Source organism: Rhyacophila brunnea, unplaced genomic scaffold (genome assembly GCF_057557595.1).
Source record: "Rhyacophila brunnea isolate RB1 unplaced genomic scaffold, BYU_Rbru_1.0 scaffold_14, whole genome shotgun sequence".
NCBI classification, from domain to species: domain Eukaryota; kingdom Metazoa; phylum Arthropoda; class Insecta; order Trichoptera; family Rhyacophilidae; genus Rhyacophila; species Rhyacophila brunnea.
This window is the reverse complement of record NW_028232796.1, coordinates 29,378,307-29,397,657: the sequence shown is the minus strand read 5'-3', so window position 1 is coordinate 29,397,657 and position 19,351 is coordinate 29,378,307. Positions and strand designations below refer to the sequence as shown.

Genomic DNA, 19,351 nt, shown 5'->3' with positions numbered 1-19,351 from the left:
ATAAAATACCCTAAAAGTAATATGTTGGTTTTCACATGAATTCAATGAGTGTAATGAAACATGCAATAAAATTAGATTCGCTTACTATTAAATGGTTAATAGTACTATAGAATGTTAGACATACAATACATCGAATAAAGTAGCTTTGATTATAAATAAAAATGGGGTGGCAAACTTGGCAATAAATGTTCAATACAATAGGGTGTTTACCCTCATTAGCCCACATGATAGTCACTACATGACATGTGTATACGTGCATTTTTTTGTTATGGTGGTGATAATACGTACTGTCAGCAGTAAATCCATGCATGTGTAAACGGGGTAGAAATCTCTGCTGGTAGAAATCAATAATTTTTATAGCATCAATGTTATTAATCTGTTTCAATCCACTGCTGGAAGGTTTCAATTATTGACGTAATTCTTTCGAGCCTTAATATTTCACCATTGACATCTTCAGTTAACTGTCAACACTTTCTTGTGTAACTTTTGAACTTTGAATACTTTGGTAGTCTCGCATACCTACAATATCAAGCTCTGATTGAGAAAAACAGAATACACTGTATACACAATTTTAGGATTTTGGCCTTCGGGATTTTGTCCGGCACCCAGTACCTAAGTAGTTTATCAATCAAACTACTGAAACATTTATACTTACTATAAGATAACTTACTTAATATTTTGTTTGTAATTTCATACTATCTTAAAATACGCATGTATGCATAATAATATACATGTTTAAGCTTTATTATAATATTAAGTCGATAAAACGCTGAAATATAATGTAATTTTTATTCTAATATCTAACATTATTTTGAATATTTGTTGTAAATATAAATAAGTACCCATTTATAGACTATAAATTAATTTAATATGCACATCTTTCAGTTTTAGCGAAGGAAGAATTATTTTCTTTTAATAAACATCATAAGGCATAATAATTATTCTCAATCTATATTAAAAATGTGTCAAGCGCGAAATGTATAAGGTACAACTACTGAGAAGATAGAAGCATATTAAACTGACTTGCTTATTTACTCCAACAAATCGTTACGTACATCTATTCCATTGCGCATTTAATTCAACTGTGCGGCGTCCAATCCTCCCGGAGGCCAATTGGGTCGGCGTCGAATTGGGTCAGCGTCCAATTGGGCCGGCGTCTGATTGTACCGGCGGCCAATTACCGGAGGCCAATCGGCAGAGGCCAGTTCGCGGTGCCAAATCGTCTTAGACCCAATTTTGGCGAGTGTAGACGGGTCCGCAACGTGTCGGTCAACATGAGTCACTCAAATATCCACTCTTTTTTTCTCTTTGTAGTAAGTATTTTCTTTCTCTTACGTTTCGATAAACTACTCGTTAGAATATATGTTCGCAGCACTTACCAACTTGACCTCTTCGGGTGACATTTCTGCGAGACAACTTTACTGATGTGTGTCATGGTGTGTACAAGCAACGTGTTCTGCGACATTGTCCTCAGATACTGACGTGTATGTTGAGCGTCATGTCCCGCGACATGTTGCTCCACTGTTCCCGGTGCGAGCTTATCTAAAAAGATTTAAATTGAGGGATGACGACTGTTGTCCATGTGACGGCAACACATCTCAAACTGTGTGGCATGTCATCAATGACTGCCCTATACTAGAAAGGGAGCGATGGACTCTCAGGACTCGATGTAGACAACATAATCACGAAATTGACCTCCAAAAGCCTCACGAAGCACTAAGCAATAGAACAACACAAGAACACTACACAAAATATTTAATCCTGGCCATAAAGAAAATTAAAGATATAAATGGAGGCACCTAATTAGCCCCACATCAATGCAACTAACCCACCCAACCACCTTGTACAAAAAAGCAAGGGTATGGTTAATATTAAAAAAAAAAAAAAAAAAACCATTCCTAATTAATTTTTTTGTCGTTTTCAAACGAATTTTCTCGCGTGATCTCATGGTATCAATTGATTCATACAATAACATTCACTGCTAGCTGCTAAAAGTAATATAAAGAGATTAAATGAATTATTGCACTTTAAACTTTAGGAGATAAAGGTAAATTGCTAGAAGAGCAGGATAATCTCTAATTTGAGGTATAGTATATGCTTCATAACTCTGCACTCAGGCTCTAGGATGAAAATGTTGTAATATAATGTAAAAATTTGTTTTTTTCGATATATTATGTATATGTTACACCGAATGTGCGAAATTGACTATTACATGAAATGGGGAAAATTTTGGCTAATTCATTTAATAGTCAAGCCTGTTGCCTTATTCATGAATTAGGTAAATTTTCTACTGAGTACATGAATTCGCCAGGGTATGGAATTCTTGAACTGTCAACATGACAGAAGAAAAAGTAAATTTAATACGGATGGTTTTATTAGTTATAATTGGACATAATATAATATAATTATTATTAGGTTAGATTAGGTTAGGTTAGGTTAGGTTTTGTAATTGTGAATTAAATTATTAAACTGAATGTCCATTTTGAGGTTAGCTATCAAGTGTCAACAAACTATCACAAACATTCAATCGACCATTGCACGTTTGATACCCAAGTACGAATCAAATCGCGAAAATACTTTTCAATAAAATTCTTCCGTTATCATATTTTATCCGTTCATATCATTTCCGTTATTATCTAGATTTTTTTGCGCATAGTAAATGGATATGGACGTCATTGTAGTTATTGATTGGTATATTTTTATATTATAATCAATGACATTTGACACATTTGTTTAGTTTGATTAGTTGCAAAAAACACCACCGGAGCGCGATCATCTATTTTGACCATAGATAATATATGTACATTTTGACCAATGCATGAGCATTTGATACATTTAGTTTATTTGCAAAAATCACCACCGTAGCGCTACTATCTAATTTGTCCAATACATGAACTAGGCAGAAAAATTACTGCCGAATTCACGCACTCTTCAGATATTTTGTCTAATTCATGAATAAGGTAACGGGCTTGCATTTTTCATGATTTAGGCAAAATTTTGCCCATTTCATGTAATATTCAATTTCGCACATTCGGCGTAACATAATATATATTTATTTATTTATTACCACATGTTTTATTAATACAAATGTATATCTAATTTTATGCAAGGTAATCAGGCAAGGAGGCGTATCAGTGAGTAAGAAATGCAAAAAAAGTGCAATGTTATAATAACGTATACTCTAATTAATAGGTATGGTAAATAAAATAAAAACACTATTTGTAGACTATTCAAATAAATTGTAGAAGATAATAATATTTATGTACCGATTAAATAACGCAAAATAGGTATTCACAGAATAGCATTTAGGTAATTCGAAGAATGATCAATGACTAGCATTATCATCGAAGTTTGCAGTTCCGTGTCACGGCCTGACTATAAAAAAATAGTAGGCATTGGATTGAGTATTCAAGCCTATAGGGAAGCGGCTTCGTTGTGACCATTATCTTGGTATTGTATTCGCTGATTATCGTACGATATTGATACAAACACATAATAATTAAAAAAATGAAGTTGTGAAATTAAATATTGTGTATTTTTTTTAATAATATTCAAAATACAGAAACATGTCAAGGATCTTTGGAAGATACCTCAGGATCTCCTGGAAACCTTGCTCCACAGTTTGAGAAGCTTTGTTCTATAAAATATTTAATGATGATGGAAATTTTCATTAGTCGCTTATTCTTGTAAAACACGTTGCCTGTTGAAAATCATTATCTTCAAAGTCTGTGTTAGATATCAAAAATCATTCGTTGAGAAAGTGTGATAACAGCGAAGTGTCGAATGAAAATTTATCGCCCGACATTCGGATACGGGGTCGAATTTGTGCTTTCTGTTCATTGCCGTGTTGAGTATTTTTGCCTAATGGGGTCATATGTATTTTAGTGTAAAATATATCATAAAATATGTTTCATTGATGGGGTCCCACGCCAGAAGACAATAAATCGTCCAATATGTCTATGCCATAGCTTCTTAACCGGTAGTCTGCGACGATTTTTGGGTAGGCCGCAAAATTTTTTTGCAGTATCCATTTTTAAAAGCTTATATTACATTTATTTTCAAGTAATAAATATCTTTCAGAATTCGTGCACCTACAAGTGTTCACAATGAATTAACAAGTCATTTTTGGAATGAGTTACACTATTGTAGATAGTCATAAATCATTTCATAGAAGGACGGGGGCGTGGTTTACCTAGAAACCCATATTTGAAGTGGGGTTGTATTATATTTCGATAATTGCTATAAAAATAGTGTGCCAGTTCTTCTGTTAAAGTGTTTTCTATATCTTGTGTTCCGTGCCTGACGTTATTAAATTGGATAAGTTCTCTCTTTTCCGAATACGGTATAATTAAAAAGTATTATAAATAATTGTATTTTTAATATTCATGCTCAATTATTAGTAATCAAGAAAAAAAAAAGCATATCGATTTGTCTTCTGATGCCACTCTAGTATCGAGATATAAAACAAAAACTTTTGATCAATTTTGGATTTCCCTGAAAGAAGAATATCCATTTTTAAGTTGTAAGCTACCTATAAAATTATTATCTGATTTTTGACAACATATTCGTGTGATAAGGCTTTTTCGACCATGACTATTATAATCAAAACATATTTGTTGTTTTAATTAAAAAAACGCATTTTTTTGTAGTACTTATTCCACTTTTAATCAATAGATTAGGACTGGTTTCATCTGCCTCAGAGGTACATTTTCAACTGAAGCCCTGAGGCGGACGAAACCGCTTCTAATCCATTGATTAAATATGGAATAAGTACTACACAAAAAAATTGCGTTTTATTAAATTAAAACAACAATACAATGCAGTTCCACCATGAATTGACAGTTAACATAATAAAATAAATCAAAACATATTGTTATATCAGCATACTGCGTTGCAAAATTAATTGTTTTGAATAAAAAATCAATTATATACTTACATATTTATTATTTTATTCCAATGTTGATGGTCCGCAAAATATTTTTTGATTTTTCTGTGCTCCGCAGATGTAAAAGGTTAACAAACATTGGTATATGCTCTGCTATTGACCAACGAACTGTTATGTCCCTCAATGAAAAGAACAAAGGAATCAGGTAGTTTGGGTTGACAGGAACTTTATGTGGTGTGATGGTGTTATCCTTTCTTCGTCTCCTTACCAAAGACTGGACTGATGTGCAACTCCTAAGTCGTTATCACAGCTGTTACGTTTAAAGACAGTCGTCTTGAAGGTAATTGTCAGATAATTTACTTTCCAGGGTATATTTAGACTAGATGGCGAGAAGATGATTGGAAAATAAGCTCTTACGAAAGTTGAAATAATAAAGTTTATTCAACGGAAATGCAAGTAGGTACATATTAACAGCGGACAAGATATACGCGTTACAAATAATTAAAAATAATTGACGAGGGGAGCGAGGTGCATGTCCCTTTCTATACATTTTATTTAGTTTATTGACGTCTTGTGTATAATATCCGGCGTTGGTCCATAGTACTATGACCGTCTGATACCATGACGTAGTGTTTATCAAGTTATAATAATTCTGTAGGTATTGCATCATAATAAATGGCTGTTGTTTATTAACCCTTATTAACATTCAAAATTTATTAGGTATAACATACCTACTCTGAAACTTGGGAGATCGTATGATAGAACAATCAACAGTCGTGATGGTTAAATATATTGTTATGTCTTGTTATTTACGTGAAGATTTATATAAAATTATATAATTATGAACACAATACAAATTGCACGGTGTCTTTCTTACGAATTGGATAAATTCAAGTAAAAAGTAATTTCTCATTTTATAATATTTAACAGATCAATTAATCAAATAATTTAGAAAAAAATACAGGTTTTATTGTCTGTTTTCGTTTTTCTGGACACGTTCTAAAATAATCTTATAGGAAACCTCATAAGGACTCCTGATAATAGACCCATACTGGACTTATACACAAAGAAGGACTGATGAAGGACTCCCAAAAAATTTATTTTAGGAATCTAGTTCTCTATCTCCTATCTAGTTCGGAAGGGGTATTAATACTAACAGGCAGTTAATGTAATATACTCACAAAAGGAGCCATAAGAAAGGAATATGAAACCAACTTGCATCACGTGCCATGCTCATTTTCTCTAGGGTGATTTTACAATATTTTTGGCTAGAAAAGTTTCATTATTTTAATTTCTGTGATGTAGTACAATAGTATTCAATACGCCACTGAATTGGTTGTAAATTTGCGAAGCGGCCGTGCGTCGCTTTGGATTTGCGAATGAAATATCTTGCGAGAAACTATCGCGACATTTCGCATGCTGACACACATAATTTTATTACCGAAGCGTTTATTCGCGAGCCGAGCCATCTCTCCCGCAGTTAAGTAAAATAGAAGTGATACCACTTCGCGTTCAGGTCACATATAAAATTAAGTTTTACTCTTTGCTCGTAATATATATATATTTAATTCCTTTATATAATTACAAAATTTTCCAAGAACTATCGGAAAAGGCCACGAAGCTACAAATTCACAAGTTCACAATAATTATGGATCAAGTCCATCAAAATGGGTCCTGAGATATTTGGATCTAAAGTTAAAATTCCTTTTGTAAAATTCTGGAATGTTTTCACTGTATATTTTACTTACAATATTTTGATTGCACCTTCCTGGATCAATTTAAATAAATAGTCAAAACATTAAAAAATGATTTATGCAGAAAATTATAATATTAACACAATATATAGATATCTCTTTTATTTAGCTACTGAAATAGAAAAAAATCGATCGTTATAAAAATTGGACTTGATCTTTTATAATTATTGTGAGCCACCCAAATGTTGGGCTTTGTCTTACGGACTTCCCGGGTCTTTTCGAAAGTAACTGTATTAAAAATCTTTTATAATTCCTTAGTTAGAAGTTGACTTGAGAGTGGGTCGATTGTTTGGGCCCCGCATCAGTTGAAATATGACCTTATGGTAAAACGAGTTCAAACGAAATTTTTAAGACTCCTTTATTTGAGGTTATATGGACACTATCTGTGGCTTTATCAAACTGGCTTTCTCTTGGGTATGCTTACATACTATAATTTAAATGCAACACAAATCGCAAAAAGTGCGATGACACGCCTTACCACTATATGGAAGGATTGGGGAATTCTGCAGTTTTTTTTATCATATTGTCAGGCGCGGACCGGACAACCTGGAGAGACTGGTAGTCTTGGGTAGCCTCCAGGGAAAGCGAAGCAGAGGAAGAGCATCTGCGCGATGGAGCGACCAAGTGAAAGAGCTGACTGGGGGCACCATCCATTCTGCCCTGAGAAAAGCGGAAGATCGAGAAGGATGGAAAATCTTGGTCGCTCAAAGGATGGCGAAATTTAAATGTGGTCACGATCCTCAGCCATGAGTGCACGACCAAGAAGAGAGATAAGATATAAATATTTGATCACGTATTTTTTTGACTTATATGTGGTGTAAATGAGAACTCTCATATAAATCGGGAGCATCAGTTGTTTGTTCTCTCTCGAGAAGCAGAACTAATCTGCCATTGGTGATGCCAATTGGGAGAGCAATAATTCTGTTGAACCAAATCGCTTCAGATGTTGATATATTCCATCTACGTAAAAATGAGTGGTGGACGTTGTCTTAGAAATTCTTAAAATACGGTCCACTTAGCTCATTCAGTGTGCTTCCATGCTTTATATTTTTTTTTTTATAATTTTTGTACCTTTTACTTTACTTTTCATACTGTTTTTGAGATACTGCATATATTTATTTCTTCTTTACACTGTTTCTTTGTTTTTAAATGTCATGTTGTGGACGTCTTAAATTTATAATTTGTAATGCTCATGGTATGTATAAAAAAATAGATTTGATAGATTTGAAGATAAAAGTGTAGCTAACATACAACTCAGCATTACATAGGTGATAAAACAAAATAATGGAGCGAAAATAATTGTCATCGTTTCCTCAATCATAACTAGACCAGTAGTGTTTGTTTTGATTGATAATTACGACAATATCTGTGGTAATATATGTATTGAATATAAATAAGAAGAAAAATCTATGAATCCACACTCAACTCGTCGAGTCCGTCACGAGACGTAGTTACTGCTATTGTCACGAGTACTTCACTTGAATAGTACTTCCGTTATTCCGCTCGTATCAAGTCTCTCAGTGCATTTTTATAATTAATCTCTTGATCATATCGATCTGATCAGTACATCATTACCTCGTGGTTATAATCTCACGTATTCATCCTTGTTATTGTTTTCAGTGTATTCTTGTATCAACCAATAAACTCTCATCTTAACCTACCTACAAGCTACTACGACCTTCTATCTACCACCACTTCATCATACCTCAAAAGTGGTGACCCTGACGTGATCTACCGCCAAAACAATATACATAAAATACCCCCTCCCCATACATGGAACTGATAACACATTTAAACAAAATATTTTTTTTAAACTCTATCTTGGTTAAGACAATTGAATATTGAATCCAAAAATACTTTAACCACATTATTTATGGAATTTGCATATTTCCTAAAATACAGTTTTTAATATTACAGTGTTTCCCAATTATTTTTTGTCGCAGATCTCTTAAAATCTCAACATAAGAGTTCTTAGAGAAATTTTACTTTCATTTCCCATGAATAGATCTATGAAATACCTAACAATCAATAATTATTACTTTTTAATATAATGCAAAATTTGGGGAAAATGACGAGAAATTAATAATATTTTTATTTCTAATTTAAAATAAATGTATGGTTCAAAGATTTTAAAGAAAACCTCATTAATCTATTTTCATATAATATTTATTATAGTTGCAATACAGATTTTTTAAGTATTGCGATTTATATTTTTATTAAATTACAATATAACTAAACTAAGAAAAAAATTATTTAAAATTATCTCTCAATTTTACATAAATAATAAAGGTATGGCTCAAAGATTTTGAAGTAAACCTTATATAGTCAAAATTCTTTGGTTTTGCTAGTAGTATTTCTTTATGTTATTCTAAATTGAAATACTGTACAGTCATCGTTGTTTTAAGATCGTTGAAATGGGGACGTCTTCTTCAATAGGCAAACACAGGCTGAAGGAATCTTCACTCTTTTAAATTTAGGTATTCCCTTTGCAATAATAAGTACCAAAACTCTGCGGAATATATATTTTTGTTCACACCCATAATTTGATGAATAGACTCCTAAGCATGGCGATCCTTCACTGAAAATAACCGATACAACTTTCATTAAGGTGACGCATCAGTGAAACGCCAAATAATTTCCAACTGTAGGCGCGACGAAATTTTGGACTCGCTGCCATTCACTGAGAGAATCTCGAGCCAGAAGCACGTCACTTTGCTGCGTGATGGCGACGGGTCAATTAATTCTAAAATCGTGTAAAGATGACTAAAAACGTTACCCATTTACTTTAAAAAGAAAACATGTCAATGAATATATTATTATTGTTACTAATAGAACAATAAACAGAACATAAAATGAACGTATGTTGGATTTATATGAAAAATAATATTTCGTTTGACAGGTGTCATTTGCACCCGCGACCCGCAGTCCGCGCATCGCCTAGCAACGATCTTTTTAGACCGTGCCTCAACTAATGCGTGGCCTTAATAATTCCGTAAAGTCACACACACACTTAAAAGAGAGTCTTGGGACCAAAATGACCTCTCAGTAAATGCTTTGTGATGCAAGTCCATTCAAAAAAACCCTCCACATAAAGAAATCCCTGTGCATTTATACAATAAATCGAGCTAGGAGGAGTCGCTCTCTGGCTGTCAAGTGGAAAGTAACCCAAAGTGTTAGCCGGCTCTCACATCTAAGCTCGCCTCGTTCGCCGCACAGCCATAAATCAAATCTTCCAAGAACATCGATTCAATGTCGCATATGAAGACCGCACACGTAACCTTCGAAACGTATATATATTATTTTGATGCGACGATCGGAATGACAAATTCAAAGGCGTTTGTATGCGTCCTAGCGTCTTCGACTCGCAGCCCGGGAAGCTTGTAACTTGTCGATTGCAATAGTCGATGTATTTTTTTCAAACTAAAAAGTCCCAATCGACCAATCTGCGGAGCTCCATTTGACAACTTGTGTTTTGATGTGAGTGCCGGCTTATACATAAGCATAGTAATATGTAGTATGTAGGTATGTTAAGTACTTACTTTACACATGTTTCGATCTCAAAATGTTGTGTTAGATTGTCATCATTAATAACATATCTCCATCCATTTTCCGTCGAAGCTTTTTTCGGAATAACAGTCTAATGAATAGAAATAAATTTCAAACATCAATGATACTCGTACATAAAGATAAACAAATAATTCACAGGGAAAATATCAATCTTATAAGTGATAATTAACGTTATTGGTACTTTAAATAATTGTCATTCAATAAGTTTCTGTATGATCGTTGTAATTTGTTTTAATACAAAATTTAATTTGTTGTAAAAAAATATACACTTTTCAAACACGCTTTCCCTAAGCTTAAAGCTCTAAACATTATCTATATATTATATTCCTTCTGATCACGACATTCAGATAAATTATAAATTGTTGGGAAAATTACGGCAAAGAAAGAGAAACTTCAATATTAATATTATATAGTAAGGTATAAATGAGAACTCTGCCATTCTGGGCAGTGTTGACCTGTGTGTCCCTGATAACTATCTTAGAAATAGAGACCACCAGTTGTTTATTCTCCCAAGGTGCAGAACCAACCTGCCACTGGTAATGCCAATTGGGAGAGTGATAACTATGTTCAACGAAATCGCTTCGGGTGTTGATATATTCCACCTACGTGAGAATGAGTTTAGGTGGATGTTGTTTTATAAAATCTTAAAATAGGGTCTGCTTAACTCATCCGGTGTACTTCCTTGTAACTATCTAATTCATCTACTGATATATCTCTTTTTTTATGTAATACTGTTATATTTATATATCTTTGTTTCTAAATGTCATGTTGTGAACGTCTTAAACATATAATTTGTAATGAACACAATATGTTAAAAAAAAAAATGAATTGAATTGAATTGAATAGTTTTGTGTACTATTCAATTTTGGGTCATTTTTTTGCAATCTGGGGTTCGTCTTTCGGCATTTTCAGGCACTGTGAGCACTCGCCGATTATAAAATGCACACTGACAATGAAAACAGTCAATTCTTGTTTATATAATATATTAATACGATAAAACTAGATAAACATGTTATGGTAGCTACTAAATAAAGAATCAAGACTCAACCTTAGAAAGGAATAAGGGGCTAACCCTCAGTTTTTTCAAAATAGGTTTTATTGGATAATAACAGTGACTACGACTAAATACACGCTGTGTCCAAATCATGTTAGCTGCAAATACCGAATTATCAACTAAATTTAATTGAGCTTATATTTGTTTATAAGAATGAAGTGAAGTGGGAAAAAAAGACTGTAAAACAGTCGTTTTGATTTTATTTAATTGCCTCAATAATAATTTATATCAGAATGGAAACATAAAACACCAAAAATACATAAAATACCAAAAATATTTATCTTCACGCTATATATTGTTAATTTTAACTTTGACCGAAAACCATAACAAATATATTTCTGTGCCTCCTGTAAAAATTTATTTGTGCGGGTTAAATCCTTTTTCAGTCAAAGTATTAAAACACATATAAATATTTGAAATATTTGTAAACAAAACAAACTGTAGTAGATACATTAGATACTCACTAACAATACATTCAATAAGCTCATTGAATTGGTATTACTCGTAATCAATTGAAAAAGGTAACTTTTGGGAATTCAATAAAATTAGAAAATGAGAAATGTCACTAAATATACCTACCTAGTTAATCAAAATTTAAATTAAAATTCTGTCAAATCCCTTTAGAGCGAAGCCACACGGGCGCTGCGTCTGCGCTGCGTTGCGAGACCGCTCGCAGTCGGAATTCAGCGGTCTCGCAAAGTAGCGCAGACGCAGCCCCCGCGTGGCTTCGCTCTTAGTCAGTAGTATTATTTTTCTAATTATTATTATGAAGCTGTTAATGATTGTGGGCCCATGATGATTTAGCACCGCCAAGTGGACGCCGCCGCTGACTTGCGAATGCCACGGTGTGACAGTTAAACTATTTCTCACTGGTCGATTAGCGTCTTGGCAACACGTATTTATTAATGATATAAAAATAGGTATATTATGTACTTTATAACTTCAAATAGTAAGTAGCCAACCAAAGTAAAATATAGAGAACCTATCTACAATTATTTATTATTATTGATCGTTTGGCTCTTATATTATATCAATCAAAAGTTAGTAAACATATTATACAGCACAACTTGCGGAGCATTGACATGTTTGAAATGTAGTTCAGTGCAAGTTTCGATTATGAATGTGCATATAGCCGAGTGATCGGCCTCCAGAGAGCGGTGTCAGACCATCCCTTGTCAGAAATTTTGATTGCTTGATGCCACAAATTCTACTGAGAATAGTCATGAATGGGTAAATTATCTGTGTCATGTCTCATCACCCCACCACCAAACGTAATGAGAACAGAATGGTGAATTATTATCAGTTTATCTGTACCTACATAATATATTATATGTAATACTTTAATTTTACTTACAGTCCTATAAGCCTCGCATAAGTTTTTTTTATTTCCATCCCATACCGCTGATCTATCGTCCACTTTGATGTCATTTTCATGAGATATTAAAACCTTAAGTGAGGCATTCTGTAAAAATGAAACACAGATAAATAAATTAATTTAATGCAGACGCTAACACAAGAGGGGAGGTTTTCAGTTCCGGTCCCCAGGAATATCATTTTTCCTCCTTTTCGCCAAAACATGAGGTTGAGGATGGCTGAGGATCGTGACCCTGAATATTTGGCTGTCGAACCGCCACCTCAGCGGTTTGTTCTCACTCTCTCAACCTACTTAGATACGGCCAGTGGCCAATGCAAGATGCGTGGCACTTATGAATAATTGATGCAATCATTTGGTGCATACAACGCTTGCTTTAATACTCTGATATGGCATGTATCAAAGACAAAACATCGGAAATAATAATCCCAATAATTATGATCATTAGTTCAGTTATTTATCGTTGGATTCAAATTTTCTGGGTACATACCCTGTAGTGTACAGAGGGTTAGTGGTAAAACCAACGAGAAGCTGTAAATATGGAAAAATATGGGACCGAGCATTCGGAAACCTGAATAGAACTTACATGCATACGTGACCACTGGTAGCATACATTGGTTGAACACTTTACGCTGAAGACACAATGGGAGATCACTTTTGAAGATACTATTCAGGTGCCGAAAAACAGTCCATGCCAGTTTGGTTATGCGAGCAATCTCGTCATATATGAGAGTACCGCAGTCAATTAATATTGAACGAAATGTTCAATCGAAAATCTTCATTTACTTGCAACGGGTTATCGCATTGCATTCAAATAATATATTCAATAACTAACACTAGCATCGGAAATCACTAGTCAGTACCCTGGCCTAACCTATAGTCTGTCTTGGTAATACCCAGTTAAATTTTACAAAATAATTTTAGGTACGTGTACCAGTTAACATCAAGTGGCATTTCAACACAAAATGAATACCAACCCCTGGCATAGACGAATATAATGATTGTTTTTATCATATATTATCATCTCTCTATATTGTGAAACTGACTCAAGGAAAATTGATTAGAATTAGTTGTTTATTAGTTAATTAGTTGTAATTTTCAAAAACACATGCTGATTTTAATTCTAATGTATTTAAGTTTTGTATTATTCCATTTGAGTCGTTTTTTTGCGATCCTTTTTGCGAGCCTATCGGCATTTTCAGGCACTGTGTACATTCGTCAAAAGGCAAATACACACTAACAATGAATACTATTAATTCTTACTTAATATAACAAAGCAATACAATAAAGTAGGTAAAAACTCTATCACCTACATATTAGGTCAGAGATCACAATAAAAAATATATAACAAACAACTAATGAATAGTTGAAGTGTTTGTAAAAACCCTACACCGTTTTCAATAATAATACACTCGATAAGCGTATAATAAATCGTCTAAACCTAATAATAGATTATAAGTTATTATAAACAATAAAAATACTACATTCAAGAGGTGTAAAATCGTCCATTCTGGGAACAATGGCAACGCATTGTGAATTAATGGATACTGATTTAACAAATTTAAAAGACTGATAAATGGCAGGTTATAAATACATTTTTTAATTATATTATATGCCATCTAAAATGACATCATTGGCATTTTTTTAAATCCATATTACAGTCAGCTGCGAAAACTATGTAATATTGATGTTAAACAAAATAATATATAATAACAATTTTACTTACATGTTTGTTTATTATATCCTCGACAATTTTATCAGGATAATCATTGGTCTCAATGCAAAATGATTCGTCTGATTTACATGGAATTGCTGAAATTTCAGCATCATTAGAGAATCTTTCTTCAACAGTAGGATCTGTAATAAAATGTGTCAAATATGAAATAGTGTACTATAATAAATAATATTTGTGTAGTTAAAAAAAATCATTTATTCAGTTTGTTGAATTTTAAATAAATTAGTTATTGGCCATCCTTTTTAATTGGCAATCTAACAATAAAAAGTTAATAACTAATGCCCGACGTCGAACACCATTCGAGACTTATCCGGGTTGCACATCTAAATGCTCATCTAAAATGCCTCAACAGAGTCTCAATCTAACCTGTCGTTGCTTCAAGTGAACTAAATTTTGGCAACTATAAGGCTTTTGAACACTACAAAATAGTATTCTTTTAAACCTCTCGCTCTAATGTTATAGAATATAGTCATATTTCAGTACATAAATGTGCAGTGGTGTTAAGATTTTTTACATTTATTAATTTTTAAACGCATTTATAAAACCATCAGTATAATTTATATTGACATTATTATAGTGAAATATTTACGATAAAAAATTATATTGATAATCTCTGTGATCCCAAATTTGACAAGAGTTAGGAATTACTGGCGTACTGAAATATGACTATATTCTAAAACATTAGAGCGAGAGGTTTAAAAGAATACTATTTTATGTAATAAAAATACTTTATGCAGTCATCAAATGTTTAAAATAAATATAAAGGATAATAAGGCTTTAAAATTATATAAATAGATTATCTACAACGTTTAAGGAATGTCCAGGATCATGCTTTGAAAATAGAACAAAAGCTCCATTTTGACCTACGCTGAGCATGTCCCCCCTTAATGGCTCCAATCCACGGTTTTAATCAGGCATATCACGGAATCTTACGTTTGGATATGAAGCGCTGATATTTTTTTATAACTTATAATGTCAACGGAGCTGTTACCTAAAATTGTAGTAATTAACAGAAACTAATACAAAACTGCGAAAAATCTAATTAAAAAGACCTTCACGTTGATAGTATGACACTGCCATTTATGGCGACCAGGTCAAATAGTCCGATGGGCCCCGAGCTGGTTAAACCGACTTAAGCAACTCTTCCATCCACATCACATATACGATGGAGCTACGGGATATTTGCATAACTTGAGATTATAGAAGAAGACTGGCGAATGACAACAATTCTTTTAAGCGTTTTCTGATATCATAATATTCTTCCTATGGAACGGAAAAGTACTAAGATTTAATTGAAATGTATTAATACGTACAATAATTAACCGTCTGATCACCGATGGGTAACCCCATGTAGGAAAAAAGTTGTAAAAAACTTTACTTACCAATTATTGTTTCTGTAGTGGGCATATCTGTTGAATTCATTGTGTTCGATTGCAAAGACTTTATTCTATTTCCATGTAATAATATCTTCGCAACATGAGTTGTGTGACTTGGGGTTGCCAATAACTAAAAAAAATACTCATATAAGTAACATACTATTTTGTTTAATCAATCAATTATAATAATTATTATTACTACTCGTAGAATATGAAAATGTTATTAAAAAATATTTAGCATAATTTTCCTAGTAAGTTTATAGTGGCTTAGTAACCTTAGTAACCTTAGTATTGTATCCATACTGGGGCTTATTTTAATTGTAGAAGTTAACTCATTAAAATTATGTATAAATATTCAAAAATCTTTTTTACAATAAAATTATTAAAATATTTTTTGATATTAAGATGGACGCGTTCAGCAATAACACATTCTATTACATACTTATTTAAATTGTAAGTTCTCATTTAATTTTTTTTTTTTACTTTTAATGTATTTAGATACGGATTGATTAACGAAAAATACTTTAAATTATGAGTGCATTTTATAATAAAATGTTCTCTTATTCAATAAAGAACACCTCATAAACATTTTAATTTGAGACAAACGAGAATTGAACTTGAATTCATCGCATTCCGAACAATGATTTATTTTGAGGTACCCTATCTACACTAGAGATTTCAATACCGTTATTGCAAAATCGGTATTCCAGTTTTTACAATACCGAAATACCGGTTTTAAAAATACAAAATACCGGAATTTTCGAAGAAAATTTAGAAATTAAGAAAGCACACTCGTTCACGTTTTTGAAAATGAATTATAAGTTATGTGCTGCTAAAATGCAAATATATTTAGTGAATCCAACTGAGGTGAAAAAAAATTTAAAAAAATTTCATCAAATATATTTATATAAGTAATTGTCGCGATGAATTATCATAATATTATTTCAAAATAGAAAAAATCAGTGACAAAAATGTTCAATTATTCTATAAGTATTGATGACTGTACAAGCGTTGAATTTAAGAAGCTTTTCCTGCAGCCGGACTTATTTGCACTTGATAAACTTTTGAGGGCTTTAGTTAAAATTATCAATAAACATATTCAAATTATTTGTAAAAAAAACACTAGTTCTAGATCAATACATATTTTTAAATGTCAACATAATAAATGTAGGTATGTAGGTTTTTACCATAAAATAATATTTTTAAAATATTTTAATAGCTTTATTTATTGATAAGCACCTATTTCTGTTTTTTTAATGTTATATTTTTAATATTAAATACCGGTATTTATTAATAAATACCGAAAAACCGGAATTGACATTTTCATTCGGTATTGTAATACCTAATCTCTACCCACCATGTATAATATGCAGCCGCGAAAATGTGCATTACCAATTAAACAATCTGTACAATACTGTTTCACGTATAAATTTATGACTATATTCATAATATATGCGTAAAAAATCAGCCATAATATGACAATTTAAACAAGTTTATAAGATTCATAAACCCCTGTCTAAAAACGTATGTAATTTTAACCATAGCAATGTAATTTCTGATTTAAATTCTAATGGATTTACATTTTGTACTATTCCATTTGAGTCATTTTTTGCGACCCGACTTTCAGCATCTTCGGGCACTAAGCGCACATACCAATAGTAAGGTCAGTGTGTATTTAACATTGGTAAGTGGGTATAGTGCCTGAAGGTGCCGAAAGGCGAAACTTGAGTTACAAAACGACTAAAATGAAAAAGTACAAAACTTAAATCTATTAGAATTTAAAATAAAATTCCATCAAGTACCTACCTACCCTCGGTCGATAGTATTAATATTTGATTTTTTGACGTGATTTTTACTTTCTTTAAATACCAATAAACAAAACAAAAGATTTATTTTGCATAATATAAATAATGTTGAAAAAATAATAAAAACAGTTAATGTTGAACTTGATATCACATTTTAATATTAAATTCAATTCACTCAACACGGGCTACGTTTGTATTACGTCAGCTGAAAGCAGATCTATTCTAACTTAGGTTTGATTTTTTTTCGAGAGGGTTCTTTGAAACAACGTACTGAAACTATTTATTATTTTTATGGATAAATGTACGCATCATATTTTAGTAGAATAATTGATGAAGAAATGGTAGGTACATCTTGTTTATATAAATAATAAATAACTGAAGTAGGCTGTTTCAAAAACTCTTCTGCAAAATATTTCAAATGTAAGTTTAATCTTCTCAATTATTATATTTTTAAATCTAAAATAAAAATAAACGTAATTTTAACATACCACAATTACGGAAACGACGCAAACTTTGTATGAAATTTTATCCATTTTCACGTATTAAAGGAATGTTGTGCTTTGTTTGAAAGTTTTCACACCTGTTTGAACACTTTGATAATGATCTAAACTTAAATTATATCACCACGAAATAATAATAATACCGATGATTTATAACTTTGAATGTATAATTTAATCAAAGGATGTCACAACGATACTCAGTTTTATTATAATTTGAGCGGATATATAAATGAAATTATTGTGTGTAGGCAGCGGAAAGTACAGTATACAAATATCAGGGATGGTGAACTTTTTTCTTTTTGTGTCAAACTGTCATTTCTTTATGAAAATCCATATGAGATTAATAAAATTAAAATAAGAATTGTAGACAATGTTATAAGTAGAACTATCCACAGTTAAAGAATATATACGAAAACGTATCTATTATATTATAGTTAATCAATTATTATTACTTTGACATCTCATGATGGCCGAGCAGGTTTCTCGTCGGTTTGTGATTTTGTGGGTCTCAGATTTGAATCCTGAATCTGGTAAATACATAATTTATTTATTTTTAATTAATTTATTATTTATTAATTTATTAATTTAATTTAATTATTTAGGTTTTCAATTTGTGTATGGAGCTAATAGGTTGAGTAAGTGGCTAAAATTAATTTCTTGTAAAAGCATAAAACCTGGTAATACAAACCTCTTCTCTGTAGAGATATGATCCTATTAGGATCAGGTATGGTCCAAAAAATATTATTACTTATTCAAGTTTATAAATTAATCTTAAAAAAATCATTAAATACCTTTACATGCATATATATACGATGTATTTTGAGATCGAACATGTCTTCAAAAACATCTAGGTTGAAATCATAAGAACTGTTTTGAGATATGTACATTATTTATACTGAATACTCAACGATAAAAAAATCAATATAAATGAATGGTTTTAGTTATTCTCATACCACACCGCATTTGATCCCATAGGTAACAGTACAGGACAACTAGTATGGCATTAAAATCTTTTATTTTGTTTTACTTGTACCGTTTTATAAGAATTACTACGCACTCAGCAGGTCGCGATCGGGGGTGTAAGAAAATGCTATGAGATATGTCGAGGGCCCAAAAAGCTATTTTACATATTTTTTTCTATGTCATATCCGTTATCGGACATTAACGATGATTTTTTATATCCTTTTATTATATATCACTGCTCTAAACAGGGATGGATAGCTGAGCTCAAACCAGTATTAGAGATTTTTCAAAGAAGTCTATAATAATATTCTGATGAAGTGACCGCATCGTTTGCTTCGTG

The 19,351-nt window shown here is 32.0% G+C and overlaps 1 long non-coding RNA gene across 1 annotated transcript; it reads right to left on the bottom strand.

Annotated features, from left to right (window-relative positions):
- Positions 1–8,833: 8,833 nt before the first annotated feature.
- LOC147075845 (uncharacterized) lies at positions 8,834–18,247 on the bottom strand. Its single transcript, XR_015069975.1, has 6 exons — positions 18,037–18,247; positions 15,750–15,873; positions 14,359–14,489; positions 12,615–12,722; positions 10,179–10,276; positions 8,834–9,217 (listed from the first exon to the last, which is right to left on the bottom strand). It is a non-coding gene; the product is annotated as an uncharacterized LOC147075845 (long non-coding RNA).
- Between the last annotated feature and the right edge of the window lie 1,104 nt (positions 18,248–19,351).